Here is a 23,104-nt window from a genome sequence, read left to right as displayed (position 1 = left end):
GAATAATGATTAATTTGAATAATAATTTTATCATTTTTTAAATTAACTATGATTGCGAGGAATGAAACATTATGATAATATTATTGTTAAGATTGTAAGAAACAAACTATTGTTTATAAAAATACTATAAATTTAAATCAAGTTAGGTTGTACCTCTGTATATGTTTATAATAAATGTATTTTCTATCTAATAATTGTAATAAATATAATTACATAAGAATTTATATTTAACTTACGATTAATACATCAAATAACTAAATTAATAATTGGTACAATTTGAATATTCCAATTCAAAATTGTTCAAAGAACTTTGTATGTAAATTTTTCTAAAATAAATAATAATTTAATAATAATAATAATGACACAGTTTAACATTAAAACCATAATATGATCTCAGTGCTGTTCCACAGATTCATTAATTTTTGGTCATTCAAAGTAGCTTTAGAAACCCTAATAAATGTATTTTCTATCTAATAATTGTATTAAATATAATTAAATAAGATTTTATATTTAACTTATGATTAATACAGCAAATAACTAAATTACTAATTGGTATAATTTGAATATTACAATTCAAAATTGTTCAAAGAGCTTTGCATGTCAATTTTTCTAAAACAAATAATATATTAATATTAATAATAATAATAAACTTTAAATACCTAACGTAATATAATTTCAATTTAATTTTAGTTATATAGTATGGTACAGACATACAGTGTAAAATATACATAATTATAATATTTAATATATAGATTTACAATAAATAGTTTAAATTTAAATATAATAATAATATTAATAATGACACAGTTTAACACTTAAACCATAATAGCTTATGTCAATGGTGTTCCACAGATTCTGATATTTTTTAAAATTGTGTTCATTACTTTTATAATATGTAGTGACTAATATGTATGTAAGCTCTTTTGTTCTAAATATGCATTGTTTAATATATTATACAATTTAAAAACTTATATAAATACTATTTTATTTTACAGTTGTGTTACGCAAAAATCTCATAAAATATTAAATGTAATATATATTATTTTTTAATTTATACCAAAATATTATTACTTTTTTGAGATGTTGATCATGGTTAGTGTAAAAATATAAATTACACTTAAGTAAATGTGGTGTGTGAAGAAAATTGTTATTGAATTAACCAATAGTGTTAAACAGTTAATTAACTAGCATAATATAGTCATAGTTGTCTATCACAGTATTTTTCAACCTGGGGGTCGCGACCCCCTCAGGTGTCACTAACTTATCATTTCGCGTATGAATTAAAATTGTATGTATTATATATTATATTTGTAAATATTTGGTATACGTTTTTTTAATTAAAAATAATTATTATATTATATGTATCCTATGTTGTGTACAATGTAAGTAATTTTAGTATTAATTATTAATAATAATCTATATTCTATGCGAGTATTTAAAAAAAATTTATGTAGTGGGATCGCTAAACTCAAAAGGGGGGTCGCCACAGTAAAAAGGTTGGGAAACACTGGTCTATCATAAATTACTGTTTAGACATGTACTATATATTAATAATATCAAATATTATATTATTATATATTCATCAATTAGATTGACTACCTGATTTACATAATTAAACATATTTTAAATTATTATATTTGTATAGACGTATATCAATTATATTAATAGTTAAATGTAATTTAATTAGTTATTACTTATTGTTAGAAATAAAAAAGTTTTTGTTGTTGCATGTTAGAGACTAACAATATCGCAATTTACACAATCGATATCTTAATATGTTATAAATAATACACAATACTTTGGTACAATATAAAACTCTATTAAGTTTAAAAAAAGTTATACCAATAGTTAGAACAAAATAAATATGCTTGGATACAAAAATTCAGTTATTAGTATTAATTTTATGTGTATATTAAATATGCATTATATTGGTATAATAGGTAGTAATTTGTTTTGAATTTTACAATATAACTTCAGCAATATTTATACGAGATAAATATTTCAATTTTAATGACATTTTGAATTTAAACAATAACGTATTATGATTTATTTCCATTGTTAATTATTCAAATAATGAATCGTTACATGTAAGATAGTTTATTTTAGTTCAATAAGTTGACATCTAGGGTGTAGAGTGTCCAATCTTTCCAATCCATTTCTTTATTATCTATGCATACAACGAATACTATCAAATACTATAATACTACTACTTCTACTCGTGTCTCGTTTATGGTTTGTAATATTTGCTACTGCTGGCCAATTCGCACAGTGTCATACCCCTGGTGAGTTCATATTTAATTATTAAATTAATTATAGGTATTATTTTTTAATTATCATAAAATAATATCATTTCAGGAGACATCTATTAATCATGGAAACAATTTCAGCTTTGACCATAATGGAATAATACAATATACTACGTATACTAGTTATACTTGGTATATTATCTAAATTCATGATACTAACTACTGTAACTGATAATATCCATTTACTCATGGTGTATAATGAATAATGAACATAGGTAGATAAATAAAAAGTATATTAATTAATAGTACTGTCAGAAATAGGCGAACGAACACAATAATATTTGGCAATTGCCAAATTACAGATATACGACAATGATAAGGAGGTAGGTCAGCCTATTAGGGCTGTATAGGGTTGTCATAATATTCGATAGTTATATTTTAAGTTTGACAGTTTGACGTTAATATAAAAAACCACTTCATAAGACACCAATCACGTATCTAGTGACAGAATATGGAGATAGATATAACACACACACACACACACATATATATATATACTTAAACTAGAAACCAGGATGTAATATCTAATAAATGGTTTGCGTTTCGTGGAAACATCGATATGACTTTTACACAACTGGGCTGCAGGATACAGATAACGACGTGATGCAATAATATGGAGAAGTCGATGGACCAGGGGGTAGGTAGGAGAGCCTAGGCCTCATAAAAGCAGACCTTAAACAACCTGTATTAAAACATGTTTACTCTTTCTACTAGCAAGCATATTCACGCCAGTCTATGTAATAATTTGGTCAATTTGGACTTAGAAATATTTTATTGAAGAATCAGTTCTAATAAACACCTTAACTTTTCCACGGACTATTATTTTTATCAATAAACCCTGAGTTATCCTAACATCACGGTCTTGCTACTTCCTGCAACTGGCAATCCAACCAATCAGGCCGAGTAGCAGATTACCACACTACTACAAACGTCGAACACTATGATGGCATGGGTTATCAGAAGTTCCTCATCATCCTCAACTACAATGGAATACAACCTAATAGCTATGGCTATGACTTCGGTCGTACACTGTATGTATTTTCCATATTAATTAATGAGCAATAAAATAATAAATAACGATTTTAAATTCAAACAGTTGTTACACAAACTTACAGTACGTGATACTAGCAAGTTATAAGTCTATGAAAAACTATTGCTTTATTTGTAGAAAAGATGAAAGTAAATATAAATGATTAGTTAAATCTTATAAAACTAACAAAACACTCTTAATTTTAACATGAATTTAAATATATTCAATGGTAAAAACCTTAATAATTTATGTTGTTAGTATTAAATAAAACTTAATTTATAAAATTGATAGATTATTTAACTTTATTCACTTCATATTTAATACTCATGTAATTAAAATGAACTGTGTAATATGTTGTATCATAGATTAATGTCATTAATTTAATATTTCTCATCCATTACCATTGAAAGTTGAGTATATTTATTATAACATGACCATTGACCAATAAATCAAGTTTAAAATTCAATCATGTTTTTAAAAGTATTTATAAACTTAATTATTAATATCATACAAGTATCATAAAATTAAATGATTATAAGATTAAATATTATTAGCATGTTGTTTTTTATGTCTAATTTATACCAACATTATTAGTAAAACAGCTATTATAAAGTTAAGTTTTAAAATCAATCAACCACAAATTTCTAATAAATTGTTCACTTATTTTTTTTTCAAAAATAAAATTTATAGAACTGCTGGGTTTAATAAGCATTCTACTTTTCAGGATATTAGATCTGTCATCATCTCAATGAAAACAAGTTAACTTAATGTTGTTCTTCGTTGAAAACAATTAACTTTTGACTAAACTAAATGATCATGAGAAGGAAATCTAGTTTTATTAAGCATTTACTTATTTAATTATCCGTATTGCCTTTGGATATAATATTAACGCAAGACTGGGTAAGTTATCTAATCTTTTTAACCGAATCATTTAATTTATAATAGACAAATGTATGTTAAGCTTATAGTTGTTTCATTTTTAATAATCATTTACCTTTTCTTTTTTTAAACTTATTATTTGCATTAAATGCCAAATTATATTTATCGTTTTCAAAAAAGTAAATACCAATTTATTGAACTGCTGGGGATTAGTTCAATATTCCATTTCAGATTAATTGATTGCTTCATAATAATATTGTTGTTTAAAATGTTTATGATATTAGGTTTTCATTGTTTAGATCATCTAAATTAAATATCTTTAGCATTATTTTTTAATTCTGGATTATATGCTTACATTTTAAGGTTATTTTTATTTTTGATTATTCATTTTAAAATATTATATTATTTTCTAAGAGGTCTGTTATAAGTTATAACTTATTAAAAATGTTCTGGCGCTATGGGCATAATACATAGACACACATCTAGTTAACAGACCTAATATGTCAATTTATACAAAAATATATTTATTTTCATGTACCTATTTAAATGCTTTATAATATTGAATCTATACTGATAACGTTTGTTTCTATATTTTTGTTCCAGAGTTTGTTCTCAAATTTTATTGCAATTGGTGCTTATTTTGGAAAGCATTGAGATATTATTGCACATCATTTGCATTTATCTGTATGCCGACTGCCGAGTCTCATGAACAATCACTAATTGTTTAATAATACAATAGTGAGTAATAAACAAATCAATACCTGCCATATATTTTATTAAAATTCAGTGTTTTTTTTTTTTTTTTGGTATGTGTTGAGGTCTTTTTAAAAATAAGGTGAATAGCTGTTAGTAGACTATTAAATATGTTTAAGTTTATGTTTTTTATGTTATATCATAATCATATGCTAAAATTATTAGTAAAACAACTTTTATATAAGTTCAGTTTTTAAATCAATTAATTGCAGATTAACTCTTTTTTTTCTATTATAGTTTAAAAAAAAAAAAAAAAATGTTGAGTTTGTTATTCATTCTACTTCATAATTATTATCCGCTTCATAGTAACTTTCTTTGTATTATACTTTTTATGATATAATGTTGTCATTTTTAACATCTTCTCAAAGAAAAACAATTTAACTTAATTTTATTGTTTATTGAAAACAATAAACTATTGACTAAACTATATGATCATGAGAAGAATAGGTATCAAGTTTTATTAAGTATTTACTCAGATAATCAGATAATTTATCTATTTTTTCTTTGTATCATAGTATTGAAGAAATCCTGGCAAGTTAACTAATCATTTTAACTGAATAGTTTAGGTATTTAATGTTAATAGCTTTTAACAGAAAGTTATTATAGAACAGTTTAAATTATAACAGACAAATGCAAGTTTAAATAAACACAAACATTGTTTTTTTTTTAAACTTATTGCATTCTATGACAAAGTTTATTTATCATTTTCAAAATACTAATTAATAATGCTCTTTCACATCATAATAATATTGTTGTTTTAAATATTTTATTAGTATAATCATTATTTATACCAACTGCATGAAACATCTTAAACCTTACATTTTATGGTTATTTTTATTTTTGATTATTCCTATTCAAATATTATTTTATAATATAGGTCTATTTGTTTCAGCATATTAAAAACATTCTCTTGCGATGGTTGTCAATATACAAATAGTTAACAGATATATTATGTCTGTTTCTTCAAAAATAAATTAATTTACATGTACCAACTGTAATACAGGTATACACAATGTATGTTCCACTTATTGCTTATTTAATTATACTGATAACTTTTATTTCTATATTTTTGTTTCCTACCAGATATTATAATACAATTTTTGTTTTAAGGTTTGAATTGTTTGTATACCGGGTCCCTTCAACAATTACTAAAAGTTTAATAATATAATAGCAAGTTTATGGACAAATGAATGCCCACCAAATATTTTATTTTAATTTGTTGTTGTTATGAATAGAGTTGAGTGAGGTCTTCTTGAAAATAAGGTGAAATTTTATTCGTAGTCTTTGATTTACTGAAGTTAATGATTTTTGTTTTCAATCTATTTTAAAATTATTAATAGAACAACTATTATATATATTAAGTTTTAAAATTAATGTATGGCATATAATATCTAATACCTTTTATTCCTATAATTTTTTTTAAAAAATAAACTTTTATATTACAACAAGGTTTGTTAAGCATTTTAATTCACAATTATTGTACAGTGAAACATCCATATACCAAACTTCCATGTATCAAAATTTATTTAATTCTATTTAATGAAAGATATATAGTACAATTTTTTCTATGCTCCATGTGACTTAATATGGAAGTTCCACTTTATTATACTTTTCAGGATATTAGATGGTATTTTTTAACATCAATGAATGAAAACAATGCATTTTTGAATTTTGACTAAACTAAATGATTCATAAGAAGGAAATCAAGTTTCTTTAAGCATTTACTTAATTATCCATATTGCCTTTGTATCATAATATTAACGCAAGGTTGGGCTATTTAACTAATCTTTTTAACCTACTAATTCAACTTATATTAGTCAAATGTAAGTTAAATTTAAAGTTATTCCACCCTTGTTTATTTTTTTTCAATAATTATTAGCATAAATAGATAATAAAGGTAATTTATCGTTTTTAAAATACTAACATATTTTTACTGGATTTGTTTAATATTTCACTTAATAATTAAAAATTATTGTTCGCTTCATAGTAATAATGTTGTTGTTGACTTTGTATGATATTAGATTTTCATTATTTACATCATCTGGATGTTAAACCTTTAATATTACCTATGCTTAGTTCTGGATTATATGCTAATATTAATTATTGGTCATTTTTATTTTTGATTACTCCCATTAAAATCTTATTTATTTTTTATGATTAATAATCATAAATTGTTTTTAAGATTAATATGAATAACTAATTGTATTGTTATCTATATTTTGCCTGCTTTAGCATATCAGAAACTTCTAATTCAATAGGCGTTTTGTACACAACTAATTATCAGATATATTATGTTGGTTAATTTAAAAATAAATTTATTTTTAAGCATTGATGTATGTAAAGTTTTATTAATTGTTTTGTGGATGCAAACTGTAGATTTAATCCTGAAATTTTGAATGAAAAACAATTATAGTGCTTGTCCAATATAATATTCCAATATTTGTAGTTTTATTAAAAAAAAGAATTAATCCAGAAAAAGTGTCTAAAAAAAAATAAAAACCGTATAATTATGTATATTTATGTTTAAAGCATACCTGTTGCTTACTAATAGTTTATAAGTGTAAATTATAATGCTAACAGTGTATTTTAGTTTCGTTTGTATTAATATATTTTTTTGTTTATTTTATTTTAGGCTATCAAATATATCAATTGATGTAGATCAAGCAAAAGCTAAAAAGATCGCAAGACATTTCTTACTTATCACCTCACACAATTGTGTTAAATATATTTAAAATAAAGCACCAACTCCACATATGTTCAGAAATGTTGTATCATATTAAATAATCTATGAATTAAAATTCAAAATGTAATATAATACGTCCGCATCAACAATGTTACTATCACTTTATGCGTATAAAAGAACTATGACCTGTGAACTGTAACCTATCTAATTTGTCATGCTAAAAATCTTTTAAAAAAACATCTTAAAGGTGTACGAATATATATAATGTTTGTTTAATGGATTTTCTTGATTCATATACAATTTAAAATTTTAGTTATTAAAAAACAAGATAACATTATAAAATGGAAAATATTTAAAATAAATAATTTCTCAAATAACAATTAATTATAAATGTATATAAATTAAGTTGTATGCTTTACAGATTTTAAATAATCAGTTAATAGGCAGCTTACTGTTCAAAAACTTGAGATAAAAAATAAATAGGATCGCCTTGAAATCCTAATAAAATGAGGTTCATCATCAATTTATTATTGGTTTTACTATCAAAATGATAACTTTTGTACCTATCGTTGTATTATACCTAATAATATTATTTTGAGTTACACAGCTACAGAATTTATATCAATACTTCATTCAAAATCGTAGCATATAATTGTATTTTTCTTTAATATTTAATTTTTTTTTTTTCCATTTCTATTTTCAAAACATTTTTTAATTCCCTAATATATTATAATATGTGATTGGACACTAAAAATATCAATTGTTATATAATAATATGTATATATAGAAAATATAGGAAGTATATAAATAATTTAATTACAATAAACAAATTAATATTCCCCTAAGAGTTGTACAACCGATTTTAACCGTCTAATGTACAGCTTTATATAATATTCGAATATTTTTTATTTAAGTTTAAAAACTTTATGATATGTGCATAAAATATTTGTATATGTATATTTTCTAAATAGAATATAATTAACACCAAATTATAATGCATATTAAAATTACACATTGTTTAAATAAAATGAAAACAAAATATAAATATCATTAGTGTTAAAAATGTAAAATTGATGGTATATAAAATTACAAACTTTAAAAAAATTAAATGTTAATTCAGTTTTATATTAATAATATTCATTGTCCAAATAAATATTATGTGTATCTACCATTAATAATAATATATGTATGCTGATTATCAAAAAAAAGTACACTTTACAAGAGTGATATTATGTTGTATAATGTTAGTAACAAACATTTATTTCTAAAATAAATATTTCAACGAAAAATACATGATTAATTTGTTTAAGTTCTACTAAACTACTAAACAAAACTACTTCTTTAACAAAACTTATAAATAATAATTTTCTCCTTATGTTTGTCGTTTGTGTATTAGTAGAGGTACATAGTGTACTTCACTATATGAATAATAATAATAATATATAAAAAGCAGATACTTGGTTACAAGGTGGTCACTGAGAATTTGAATTAAATGATATGATATGATAGAATTAAAAAAACGATTCTGAGCGGAGACTGTGTCATTTATTATATTTATATTATTATTATTAATACGGTAGGCGGTAAATTGAATTTATATAATTTGTACCTATATAATAATTAATAATATACTTTAAAAGCTTTAAGCACCCATGAAAAATATTTTTAAATTATATAACACTAAACTAAAATCATTCTTTTCAACAATATCTAATTATTCATCCAAACTTGAACTTGAAATAACTATTTAAAAAATACTGTGTTATATACTTATTAGATTTTTTGTTTACAGTATGAACTACTTACGAAGAATCTTATTTTAAATTTTTATTCCTTAGCTATCAAAAATGAACATTTAATACATTTTTAACTACAAAAAAATTTACAAATTTTCAATATTTATCAATTTTGTCGAAATTTGAAATTTAAATAGGTAGGTACTTAAAAAAAAAAAATTTGGCTATATATTTTTAATATTTTTTAACTGATATGTAACAATTATGATGTATGAGGAACATTGTATTACATTTTCAAGCTTTTTGATCCAACGAATACAATTCTATTGATATTTAAAGAAAATAACTGAAAAAATGAAAGTTGATAAAATCCGTAAACAGCTCAAAACGAATCAAAATATTTTGAAAATTGTATCAAGTATAGACAATGATAAAATAAACATATGGTGTAAATTCCAAGTATCTGCGGTTATTCATTTTTGAATTAAAACAAAATAATAAAAATTTCGATGAGAAATCGAAAATTTTAGTTATATTATTTGGCTCAAAAGTTCATATATTATTTGAAAATATTAAAAAATATTAAAATATATTAAAACAAAAAATATTTACGGAAACTCAATAAAAATATTAGGTCAACACTTTTATGCAATCATAATATAGTACAATATTTTGTTATGAGAAGAAAATATTTATAAAATATTATTAGTCAAATATTCATTATTCAATCACTTTTAAACATTCATAAAATTGAAAATATTATCGCTTTCCAAACGCTGTGTGGGAGCTATTCATAAAACATTTTGTATTTATTACCAAGCTATTAAAGTACATTATAGTGTATATTTTAAATTACAGAAGTTGTGCTTATTTTCAATTATAAAGTTTTGTCTAAAACAATTGGCCCAAGTTTTTTGGATGCCATCGTTTTTAATTTTTAAATAATTTAAATTGTTGATTTTCGACAAAGAAATTATTAAAAAAAAGTATACCGCAGAGTAGAAAAATTTCATAGATTAATTTAATTTAAAATGTACTAAAAATATTGTTTAAAACACACGTTTTTATTGTGTTTACAACATGTGTTTTATACGTTTAAAACAAAATCAATATGTTTTTTTTTAATGTTTTAATCAGAACAACCCGGTCACAAATAAATAACAATTTCATAAAATATGTTGAAAATAAATACTCAAATATTGTAGCGAAGTTTTACTATAAATGTGCTAACAATATTATCTCCGCAAATATTTTTGATTCCAAAACATGTAACAATAATCTAGTAGGTACTTCCTGATCACAGTTGTAACATTTTGTAACAATATTTAAATTTTTCTTGTAACATCTTTAAAATATTTTCAAAATAGAATTTTTCTGTGTGGTTAGATTACTATATCTACTTTTTATATTTCACATTACCTCTCATCGCCATGGTAATTTTCTTTTAAATGTTATGCCAAGTACTGGGAAGATGGCGCTACTGGTATTCCCATTTATGTATTATAGCCGCCCAACGACTTAATAATATTACTTACAATTTATATTTTTGTGCAAATCAACTCTACAATATTATTTTCCCCTACTATATAATATTCTTATATAAGTTGAGTAGTTGATACGACATAAAAATGTTCACGTATTAATATATCTATATACTATAGACAATCCTTATTCTATAAAACTATTTAAAATCTAAATCCATTATTCGCTATTTCTCAAAAACCACAAAAACGTATGCACTTGAAATGTCGATTTTCTTCAACAGTATCTTGTTTGATGGGAATGTGAATCTAGTTGGTGCATTCGGGAGGTCAAATTTTAAAAGTTATAATTTTAGTTTTCAAAAGCGTCAGAAAAAACAAAAAAAAAATTAAGGATACTTATATTTGTTTAATTTACTACAGCTTTTAGTAATTTTTATAGGTATGCAAACAAAAATATAAGTACATATTTCATTTTCCGTGAGTACTTGACAGGTGCGTTCCTGTCAGCGTGTGCGGGAGTTAAGAGCGAACGGACTACATACACTAATCTTCATTTTACATTTACTACTCGCATTGAGACATCCCAAATGTACATGATGTTATATGAACTGCCTAAATATTACTCCTTAAAACATGCAACACTTCTGGGACTTTCATCACTATTTCTTAAGATTTTGCATCAGCAAACGGAATCTAGAAAAATGAATCTTATTGGTAATTACTAATTTTGAGAGTTCAAAATGGTTTAAGAAAGCGTCAAGAAAAACAAAAAGAAAGTGAAAAAAGTGGTAGCTAACTTTTATACGATATCGATTTTTTTTAAATTTGACTCACTAATTTAACTAACTAATAACCGCAGACCATTGACATTGTCACAAAATATTTATAAAAGCATTTTCAACGAGTGGTAACAATTTCAAAATATTTTGACACTTTTTTTAAGCAGGTTATAAAGCATTGAGAAATGTTTAGAATTTTGTAAATTTGTTTAAAGTTATTCTCGATAAAAACTTTTTCACTTAGTAAAAATCTTGGAAATTCAATACAAGATTCCTTAGTAGTTTCATTAATGTAAGTACAAAAAAATATCAGAAATAAAAAGTCAAGATTATTTTTTAATGCAATTTAAAATTAAAATTTTGACAAAATTCATCAAAAGGTCGAACATTTTCAAACTATTTTTTAGTTAGAAATTCATAAACGTTTTTCTTTTCAAAGTTAACATTAGAAATGTTGATGGAAGACTCCCTACAAATTTTCCTAAAAAAAGTTTACTGAAAGTCTTATTAATTTTTTATGAGCGTTTGGATTTAAGATGTTTATGATATTACATTATCATTGGTAAATTAACGATCGTTTATCAATCAATTTTTGATATTTTGTTGTAATTCAAAAACAAATAATCCTAGATAGGTATTTGAGATTTTCACCAAATATTAAAATTACCATTTTCCACATAATATCATTGTGTCTATAAAATATAACAAATTATTATCAGGTATCTTGTACTATATTTTTAAATCTTATATATGAAATGAAAATATTTTATGAATATCTAATAATAATAATAATTTGCAAATATTTGTTAATTTTACCAATTTTGTCGAAATTCAAACTTCAGACGCTCATAAAAAATTATTGTGGATTTGAGATCAATTTTTTTTCAAATTTTCAACTAAAGGTGAACCTTGTATTACATTTTCAAGTGTCTTGACTGAACAAAAATATCTTGTCTCGACATCAATTTAAAAAAAAAACTTATTATAAATGAAAATTTCATTTCTATAAATAGCTCAACAAAACTTAGTGTCAAAATATTTTGAAAATTGTTTAAAATTTAAATATCAAATTTCGTCCTAATTTTAACTTAAAATATCCATAAAAAAAACCCTAGATTCACTTTCCTACCAGAAAAGATGCTGAAGTAGAATATCAGAGTGGTTTTACTTCCCCAAAATCCAAAAGGTGATGAATGATAACACAAAGGAAAAAAACACACATCATTGTAAAATCAATACATTCATCGTTCAGAATCTATAATTAGGGAAAAGCAGAATTTTTTTTGGAAAACCAGTTATAAAATCAATTATTTTTTTTTGTCAATTAAAAATAAATTATTGTCTCGGATTTTTTACCAAATAATAAACATATTACTGTTGACTAGACCTAATTTAAAACAGTATTTTTGCTCTTTGTGTTATTGATAAATATATTAAATTTTTAGTTATTTTTTTAGTTTAATATGTACGTTAGATGAAATGTTTGTTTAAAATATAGATTTCCAGGTTCCTCATAAGTTGCATTAAAAAGTATCAATAATCTCAATTTAATTTATTATCAATAAAAAGTATCAGTAATCAATATTTTTTTTTAAGCGTTTAAAGTTTAACTTTTTACGAAATTCATTAAAATCACAAAAATTTGCAAATTATTTTGTATTTAAAATGTACATTTTAATGATGCTCATACAAATAGTTCTTACTTAAACCTAAAAATATCAAAAATGAGTAAGCACCATTTTTTTTTATATATATATAAAAACCAAATTTTGAGTTTGAAATTTAATTTGTAAATAACTATAGTTATTTTATTACAATTTAAAAAAAACAGTTCGAGCGGACATTTTTGACGTAGGTATATTATTATTTTATTATACCGTATACAATATAGGTACCTGGTACGTTATGACATTTTATATTTTATTTTCAAAACATTTTAACTAATTTTAATCTATTGCCTACAGGCTACTACCAAGGTATACTCAAAATATTTTTATTTTTTATTGTCTCTTAAAATATTTACAATCTTAAATACATATTTTATGGACATAATTTTATGACGTAAGATAAAATAAGTAATTAGCTACTTTTTGAATCTCAATCCCTCCCCATCCCTTTTGGTGTGTGGAAGGTCTTTCGTATGTCCAGTGTTATTAGCAGAAGTTGATAATCGCCTGTTGGTGCCGATACGCAGGTACTTGACGTTTTTAGACGGACGTCGGGCGATGTAAATCATCATCTGAAATTCGTCCTGTCCAAAAGCCCAACTAGTTTTTGGACCTCTCGCCATTACAGTGATCTTTGAATCATACACTCGAAACATATAATATAAGTAATACACTTTGAAACATACACTCGAAACCTACTCTACTGCAGGCTGCAGCAGTATTATTTTTCTTCTGTGATTAAAACAAAATTATGATTAATACAATTTTTCTTCTTATTTGTTAAATATTATAAAATGTCAATAATAATTTTAAATTATATTCAAAACAATTGAAAATAGCTTTAGGTAGATAGGCCGTACAAAAGGTAACATTGTATTTGTCGGGTATCGGGGTATGACACTAACTATTTTAAAAAAATCGTCAGAATTGACGCCGTCGGAAATACCACGTGACCGAACGCCGTTATATTTGCGTATTAATTTATTTCGAATATAACAGTATAGGTATAATGAATAAATTATTATATAGAAAGTTGTAAGGATAATTAAACTTCAACTACTGCATTTTTAAGTAAAGCAAATGTAAAATAAGGGGTAGTAGGTGATAAAGAGTAATAGGTAAAATCATCACTAACAATGAACAAAATAACAATTTCCGATAACTCACTATACAATGTTTAATTTGTTATAAACCTACATATGAAATTATAGACACTTATGATTATTATAATTCAAGAAATTATCCACACACAATATATATTATTTAACTAAGGTAAATAGTGGGTAGGACAGGCAGGTATTTAATAACGATTGCAATTCGGTTTTATGTTGGTAAATATATTTTACTTTTTTTTCTGGCATGTGAATATTATAATACAATTGTATATGTATTCAATGATTTTTTACGGTGGGTCGTGGGTATATTAACTGATACTACAACATATGATGTTTCCAAACAAAATGTAATCTCGTTAGGAGTTGTGTGCGAACAGACTGAGTGATAGTTTTATTGTGCGTGGCGAGAATGTGAGGAGCCAAACTGCTGTTACCAATCACCGTAATCTAATCACGTGCGAATACAAAAGTCACATATGGGAAATTGTTGTTTGGCAAACCTTATACTGTTAGTGTTATATAAAATGATACAATTTGTGAGTGTGTATATTATATATATATACATCGATATATATATATTTATTATTTCTTGTTAACATTATATGATTGTACCTATAGTCTACCTACCTAGATCTGTATTTATTTCAATCAGATTTTGGTGTTTGAAGATTTGTTGGCATTATTTTATTTTATTATTTTTACACGATACGTTAAATTATTGACTGATCGTATGTCGGAGTATAAATTACATATACGCTGACTGCCATACAATTTTATTCTGATATTTTAAAAATCCTAGAACTTATAATACATGTCTCAAGAATTTGAAACACAATATTGTGGTATCTACTATAATAGATCTGGCACGTAGGTAGGATTACACAATTAGGGTGGCCTAATTATTATCACCAAAATGTTTCTTGAGTGGCCAACATTTACTCCACCCCCAGACACTAACCAGGCACTAATTTAATTTATACGTTTTTCTCTTTTAAACATACTATTATAGCAACAAAAGTACAATAGGTATTAAGTACCTATAGGTACTGGTACCAACATAGCATGCTATTATCGTAGCATTATTTTTTACACCTAGTTGTTAATGGTAGGAAATCTGCGATTGTATTTATGTTTGTTATAAATATTATAATAGTATAAGTAGTAATAACTAATAATAGTTAGTATTATAAATAGGTACCTAGTAGATAGGTACTACTATACTACGTATATTATTGCGCATAATAATTATCGTGGTACCAAGCTAACCATCGCTAACCAAGAAATGATGGGAAGTGCTGAGTTAATTAAATAGTTCATAATATAAATGCATTGTGTCCCACGACGAGTACCTATCGATGAACGATTTCTATTCTGAGTTCTGGCAATCAGACCATGCTGTTCAAAAATCGAATTGCATCTGATGCGATAAATTACAAGCTCTTATGTTCATATTTGTAATCCTTATGAAAACACCGCGTTAATGATAATTAGTAAATAATGACAAATATCATAATAGACATTTTTGAGTATAGTTAACCACTTTTTATTCAATTATTTGAACCTTGGGTATTTTAAAAATATAACGGGGTGGCCATTTTATCAATGTATTGGGGTGGCCTGTAAATATTTTGGTGGCTGGGCCACCTCAGGCTACCCCTTAGCTACGTGCCAGTAATAGATACTAAGAATAATAATAATAAGGTAACACAATTATCAAAAAAATTAAATTAAATTAAAATAATAAAAAAAAATATTTAATATTAAGTAAGATTAACCGTACCTATTTGAAATATTTTTTTGGTTTATTTAAAAACAACTAAACGTGTCAAAATGAGTTGAACCTACAAATTCAAAAATCAATTTTGACGTTTGATAAAAAAAAATGTACTTATATAATGTATTATACTCATATAATATTTATTTATATTTTTATAATCGAACAAAGAACGTAATTATGATTAATGATTCATAAAATGTTTCGTACCGGTACCTCCGACGTGTTACTCGAATTGAAATAGACAGCTTATCCGCGAAACACAATTTTTAACCTAGGTAATTAACTATAATATACATATATCAAAATAAATAAAAGCTATTTAAGTACCTATTTATAATTGCCATTAGTAAATGAAAGTTAACATTAACATTAAAGAATAAACATTGGTAATATGAACAGATACGGGATAATCGGATTGCACTTTTTACCCAAATTAAATAGTAGAATCGCACTTGAGTTAAAAAAGGAAATGGTCGAATTGCACTCCGGTTCAAAAAACGATTTTCAACAAAACATTTTAAAAAATAAACTCTATTTAACATTTTGAGAACTTTAACTTCCCTTCGTGCTTAAAAAGTAATCGATGGCATAGTAATTAATATTTTTTTTATACTTTTTAATGTTATATGTATGGCGTATGTATGTTGTATACTATATTTTAAAGTAGGTATTTATTATTTTTTTTAAATTTTAAGTAAGTTAATAAGACATAATATTACATATTATTGAATTAGGTTTAAATGTATAACATTTTTGCTAAAATATCTTATTTGAATCCGAGTGCGAAGACTTCGGCTATTACATGGTTTTTACCCAATTGCAGTTCGACCATTACCTTTTTTTAAATCCAATGCAATTCGACTAAAATAAGTGTAATTTGACCAGCAGAAATAATTCGGTCTCCAGAATATCAAATATATTGTTATTATATTTATATAATTATTTTCTCTCAATGATAACTATTTTAAAATATTTGGCATATTATATTAACCTTTTTATTAACACTTGCAGTGGATACTACCTACTGGACAGTGGCCAGTTTAAGTGTTGGAGAAACGAGACTCCAAGAGATTGGTCCTGAATCGTTCTTAAATTCAAAATGTACCTATTAATGTAAATATAATAATAATGTATGTGATATTGTGATGTATAGATAATTTGTGATTGTTCATGATTTTATCAGACAAATAAAAATATATTCATGTAGGTACACTCGATCGAGTAAGTCGATCGTCAAAGTGAACGAAGCGAAACATATAGGTACATAAAATGTCTGTGATCGAATAAGCAAATAATTCAATACTATTAGTTACCAGCCCGTATCAAAACCACTGACCCATCAACTCTTTTTTTAAATAGTACCTAATTAATAATAAATATAATGATAACTGTTAGTTTCATAATATAGTTCCTATACCTACCTACCTACCTACTTACCTACTTATTATGATAAAGACATTTTTGCAGGAGATATAATAATAATAATATTTTCTTTATTACGGAGATAAATTTCAATTACAGTTTTTTTTCGTATAATAATATGTATATAATATAATATTATATACGTACATTATCAGTAATTTATATATAACAATAATAATAATATAAATAATAATAATAAAGAAGAAATAGGTATTAATATCATACATTATAATATTTAAATTTATAAAATAAAAACAAGATTCATTTCTAAAACTTTGCTGTCGCTTTATTCCTAGTAAAAAGTATATGGTCCTTGAATGATAGTTTGGAGTCAAATTTTACCTCAAGATCGTGTACCTTAGAGACTCTTAATAAATTTATATTACCAAAAGAATAATTTAATTGTATAGGCTGTCTTTTCAAAGAAAAAGTAGTATAGGAAAATTTTTTAAAATTTAAGTGCATAGCATTTTGTTGGCACCATTTGTACATATTTTTTAAATCTAATTGTAGTTCAACAGCGTCATTTAAGCAGCTAATATTTTTGAAAATGTTTGCATCATCGGCTAATAATAGGATTTTAGAATGAGAAATAACATCTGAAATATCATTTATAAAAAGGCAGAAAAATATTGGAGATAATGGTCCTGGGGGACACCGGAAGTAACGAGGATTTTTTCAGAGATATAATTTTTGTATTTTACTATTTTGGTACGACCAGATGAAAGAATAAATCCAAGAAAGAAGTGGTTCAGTGAATCCATATATTTTAAGTTAATGAATTAATAATTTATGATTAATCCTATCAAATAAAATCAATAATAAAATAAAATCGGGGTTATATATAAGGATTTTCATTTCTCTGAAAAAATACCTGATAACAATGATTTATTAAATAAAGAGGTTGTAGCTGAGAAGTGAGTGAGAGGGAGTGAGAATGAATGCACACTCTTTTCAAAATAATGGCGGGATTTCATCAGAACCAATTGCTGTTTTATAACTAATATTCCAAAGTTCGTTAAAAATATCTATTTTTTTATATGCTGACAGTAATAACAAATTCAGCTCTTGAAACGATAGACAATAAGTGAATAATAAACCATGGTCCCCAGTTGGCACTACGAAATTTTGGGTTAATTTTTTTCACAAAAAAATTAATGTAGGTACATAACATAGGTACTCCTGACCTGCAGGACACGCGATACCTGTGAATAAGTCAGTGTTGAAATTGACCTTGATCCTTCACTCACATTTGGTGCACATATTCACCGAGGAATTATGAGGGCGGCTCAAATGGAACAGGCTTTAGGATATATCATGTTTAATCTTACACTCATGCCCAAAGGAAACGTATACATAAAACAGGCACCACCTTGCAGGCCAAAAACAAGGACACAGTTACGTGAATCCAGAGGTTAGTTAATTCGTCTCGTCTTTAAACCTGGAAACAGCAACGTCATTATCAAAGACTCTTTGAGCACCCAATCATAAATTTGAAGTCCATATACCAAAAATGAACTAATCCGAAGGGATATCCTCAGTGCGTACCGTTTTTAGTTCTCTTATTTCATGGCCCGAGTGCGCCTGCAGTCTTATCGACAAATTATATTGAACAGCCCGAGTACATTTTCATTCCACAACTATAGGAATAAGAAACTAATGTCTAATAGGATCCTATTTAAGATAAACTGATCGACTAAAAACCTTTAAGGTCTGAAAATCTTTACAACTATGACTATGGCAACGGTGAGGAAACTACATTTCTTTTAACTTCGATAATAATTAAGTACGACTATCACTTACTCATTTACGGTCAATAAGTTCTAGTGAACTGTTTATGTCAATATTAAAATGTTACAGAGTTTAACACGACAATTAGTGCGTATATACTATAACTCAATTAATAAGAAAATCAAATTTTGTCACTTTACACGTCATTTTTTTCATAACTGTCGTTTAAAGCACAAAGTTAAGTTGAACTCCGTTTTTTAATATTTTAATCTCTAACTTTAGAATATGCCCTCAAAAACAATACAATTTTAAGCTTTATACTTACTAGAACCTACTTGAAACTCTTAATATATTTCATTATAGTATATTATACACACAATGAGATTCTCAAATACAATTTTTTTCGTAAAATTAATCCAACCCATCGTATTAGTGTATTACTAATAGTAAAATTAATTATTTTAATAGCAACATTAATATATCATAAAATATACTAAGTATATCTGATATAAACTGACTACGGAGAATCTTCGCTCAGAATCATTTTTCGCAATATTGCAATCATTCATCATTGAATTGAAATTTAACACATAATATGTATTACATATCGGACACTCTCGGCCGCTGACTTTTTGTCCACTATCCGGAGGTGTTTGCTATTCAGAGGGTTCAGTTTGTAGAAAGCTTATGGTTGGTTCCCAATAAAAAGGCGCGATATTAATTGTATGTCTATTTAGAATCTTAGAGGTGTCCGTTAGGAGAGTTTTCACTGTACAATGATTTACTGCTCAATGGCGAGATACACTGGACACCTTTAACTGTAGAGCTGAGTGGTTATGTACTTGCCTACTTATTTTTTTTTTTTTTTCCAGTTATTGAGATAAGTACTGGATACTTTTAAATTTTTACCTGCTTATTAAACATACTTTTAAATATAGAATGACATACCGCCATGGTTCAGAATCGTTTTTCGTATGCAATGATTGGTTTTAATTGAATTAAAATTTTAACATAGGTATTATATACTTACATTACAGCGACTTACTCGGACTTACTCCTCAATAATGAAATACACTCGTCACTCGACATCTACAACTGTACGGCTACTTTACCTATTCCTTTTTAAATCGAGTTTAATCAAGTTATTTTTTTTTATTTATATTTTTTCAATGGATAATATTAATAAGTTATCATAATACTTATAACTATTTTTGTATTTCTATTTGTAGTTTAATTACTATAATATCCACTTATATATAAACATAACAATAACATATAGCTAATAATATTATAAACCTAACCGTGTGAATTCAGCCTCCCAGCCACCTTACAAACTTGGGTTAAAGGATTATAATATATTATTAACTCATTATTATTATTATATAAGGTTATATAATCAACTCAAAATAAAATAAATGTTTAAATATTATGTGAATATCAGTATTTAGAAGAGGGTGAATAGGAATTTTTGAACCCACACAAAAAAATTCTGAACATCTATACGACCACGCTACTGAAAATAACTGTAGCGTAAATGAAAATATGAGTAGTAAGCTTATACGTATATATTATAGTGTGGTGGGAAAATTGTTTTTCCCTCTAGTTACACAAAGCAAGGGAGGCGTAGGTTAAAATCAAATTATGTAACGCTTCGTTAGATTTTATTTTGTTTCTTGAGCTCAGTGCCAAGTTGCGTATCATCATTCCAAAATGGCGGCTTCGTAATGAGACTTCTTTTTTCTGCCGATCACGAATCGTTTTTATATTGAATTGTTTTATATACATCAAGCGAATATTATAGTATCACGCCTTCATTTATAAATAACCTGTTATAGAGCTAATATTTCTTATTGGCTCTTTATAGATTGTAAAACAGTTATGGTTTTATTATGTAATTGAAAAAATAATATTGTGTTGGTAAAATTTATTTCAAGTTTAAGCATGTCATCGATCAAGTAGAAATGTAACGCAGTCGATAAATATTTCTATCAAAATTGAAAGGTTGATATTGCTTTTATTTGATAATATTCTTAAATCAATATACTTTATAAAATGTATATTAGGTACATGTTATTGCGTATATCACAATACAGTTGTAAACAATACAATATGTGCCCTAATAATGTCTTAAAGCCTTTAATATTATATGCAAACGAAAAAATATGCAGTCATTTTAGTATAGCTTATATATAATTATATAGGTATAACACATTATAATAATGTACCTACCTACATTATATACATATATTATTCCTACTATTCTAAAACAATTTTGCGATAAGTAATTTAATACCTACTATTACACATATCATAAATTCATATTATTATAGTAAATCATACTTAACATTTTTACTTTTTAGTATATTGTATTAACTTAAATAAAGTTATAGGTATCATATGTGATCATTAGGCTTAGGGACTTATATGCTCTATAAAACGTACAATATGCATACAGGCATGATTACATGGACCAAAATATAAACAAATGTTTCACTAAAAATATCAAGTATGCTCAGAGGTTTTTTATTTTGAAGTCTAAAACAAAACATTATCGAATGATTAAAGTTTGTACCTACTTTATATTTATTTGTATCATTATTTAATACTATTCTATTTTTGTATTTTTATATCAACATCATCCGGTTCTTTAATAAACACAAAATTATAATACAGTATTATATCGACAGCGTCTGTGCAAAGCTTGACAAAACAGGTAGGTTTAGTCTTTTTAATTTTTAAATTATATCCTTTTACAAACGATTTTTTTGTTTCACTGTAAATATAGGTAGTTAAAGAAAAAGCACTAAAACGCTATACAACGCATTAATATGTTCTAATGAGTAATGAGTAAAAACCTTAAAATATTTACTAATTGTAAAATAATATGTTAGGTAATAAGATTTTTTTTTACTCCAATATTTTATAACTATCTAAAACTTAAAGTACTAAAAGTACCCGCGAATAATATTTTTAAATTACAACAAATAACTAAAATCGTTATTCTTGGTTAGTTATAATATATAATTTCGTCAAAATTTGAACTTAAAATACATAGCTATAAAAAAACTGTGTTTATAGATTTTTTAGATTTTTTTGGTTAGAGAATAACCTACTTACGTGAAACCTTATTTGAAATTTGCAATACTTAGTTATACAAGTTGAATATTTTATACATTTTTAACTACAAAACATTTTTAAATTTTAAATTTCATAAATGTTGTCAAAAATCAAACTTTAAATGCTAATAAAATAAATACATAGTGCACATTTCAAGTATATATAGTTATTCGTTTTTTAATTACTGCCAAATAAGAAAATCACGACATGAGAACCGAGAGGATATCCAATGTGGTAATAATTTAAACTTCAAAAGCTCATAATCATAAAATTTTAATTTAACTTTCCAGTTGATTTTTTTTTTTTGATAAAGGTAGACATACTTATGAGGAATCTTATACTAAATTTTAAAATCTTAGATTTAAAAAGAAACATTTTTATGAATTTTTGACTTAAAATAATTCGCACAATTTCGTCATTATGTCAAAATTCGAACTTTAATAAATATTATTATAAAAAATAATTGTGACTATGTATTTTTAATATTTTTCAACTGCCATTGTAACAATAATAAATAATATATCAGGAATCTTGTATTAAATTGTCAAGCTTTTTGACCCAACGAATAAAATTCTATTGACATTTATAGAATAAAAACCTAAAAAAAATTATTAACTTAAAATGT

At 25.1% G+C, this 23,104-nt stretch overlaps 1 long non-coding RNA gene across 4 annotated transcripts; it reads left to right on the top strand.

The window, feature by feature from the left end:
- Window positions 1-1,897: 1,897 nt before the first annotated feature.
- Window positions 1,898-7,923, top strand: LOC103308412. Of its 4 annotated transcripts, none has more exons than XR_001678957.2 (7): window positions 1,898-2,282; window positions 2,356-3,485; window positions 4,061-4,236; window positions 4,819-4,953; window positions 5,861-5,982; window positions 6,079-6,231; window positions 7,601-7,923. It is a non-coding gene; the product is annotated as an uncharacterized LOC103308412 (long non-coding RNA). The 4 variants fall into 4 exon arrangements; XR_001678956.2 differs by having other exon boundaries at window positions 1,907-3,337; window positions 3,403-3,485; XR_510426.3 differs by having other exon boundaries at window positions 1,910-3,485.
- The last annotated feature ends 15,181 nt before the right edge of the window (window positions 7,924-23,104 follow it).

The sequence above is a fragment of the Acyrthosiphon pisum genome, chromosome X, assembly GCF_005508785.2.
Source record: "Acyrthosiphon pisum isolate AL4f chromosome X, pea_aphid_22Mar2018_4r6ur, whole genome shotgun sequence".
Classification (NCBI taxonomy): domain Eukaryota; kingdom Metazoa; phylum Arthropoda; class Insecta; order Hemiptera; family Aphididae; genus Acyrthosiphon; species Acyrthosiphon pisum.
This window is presented reverse-complemented; position numbering and strand designations above follow the sequence as displayed.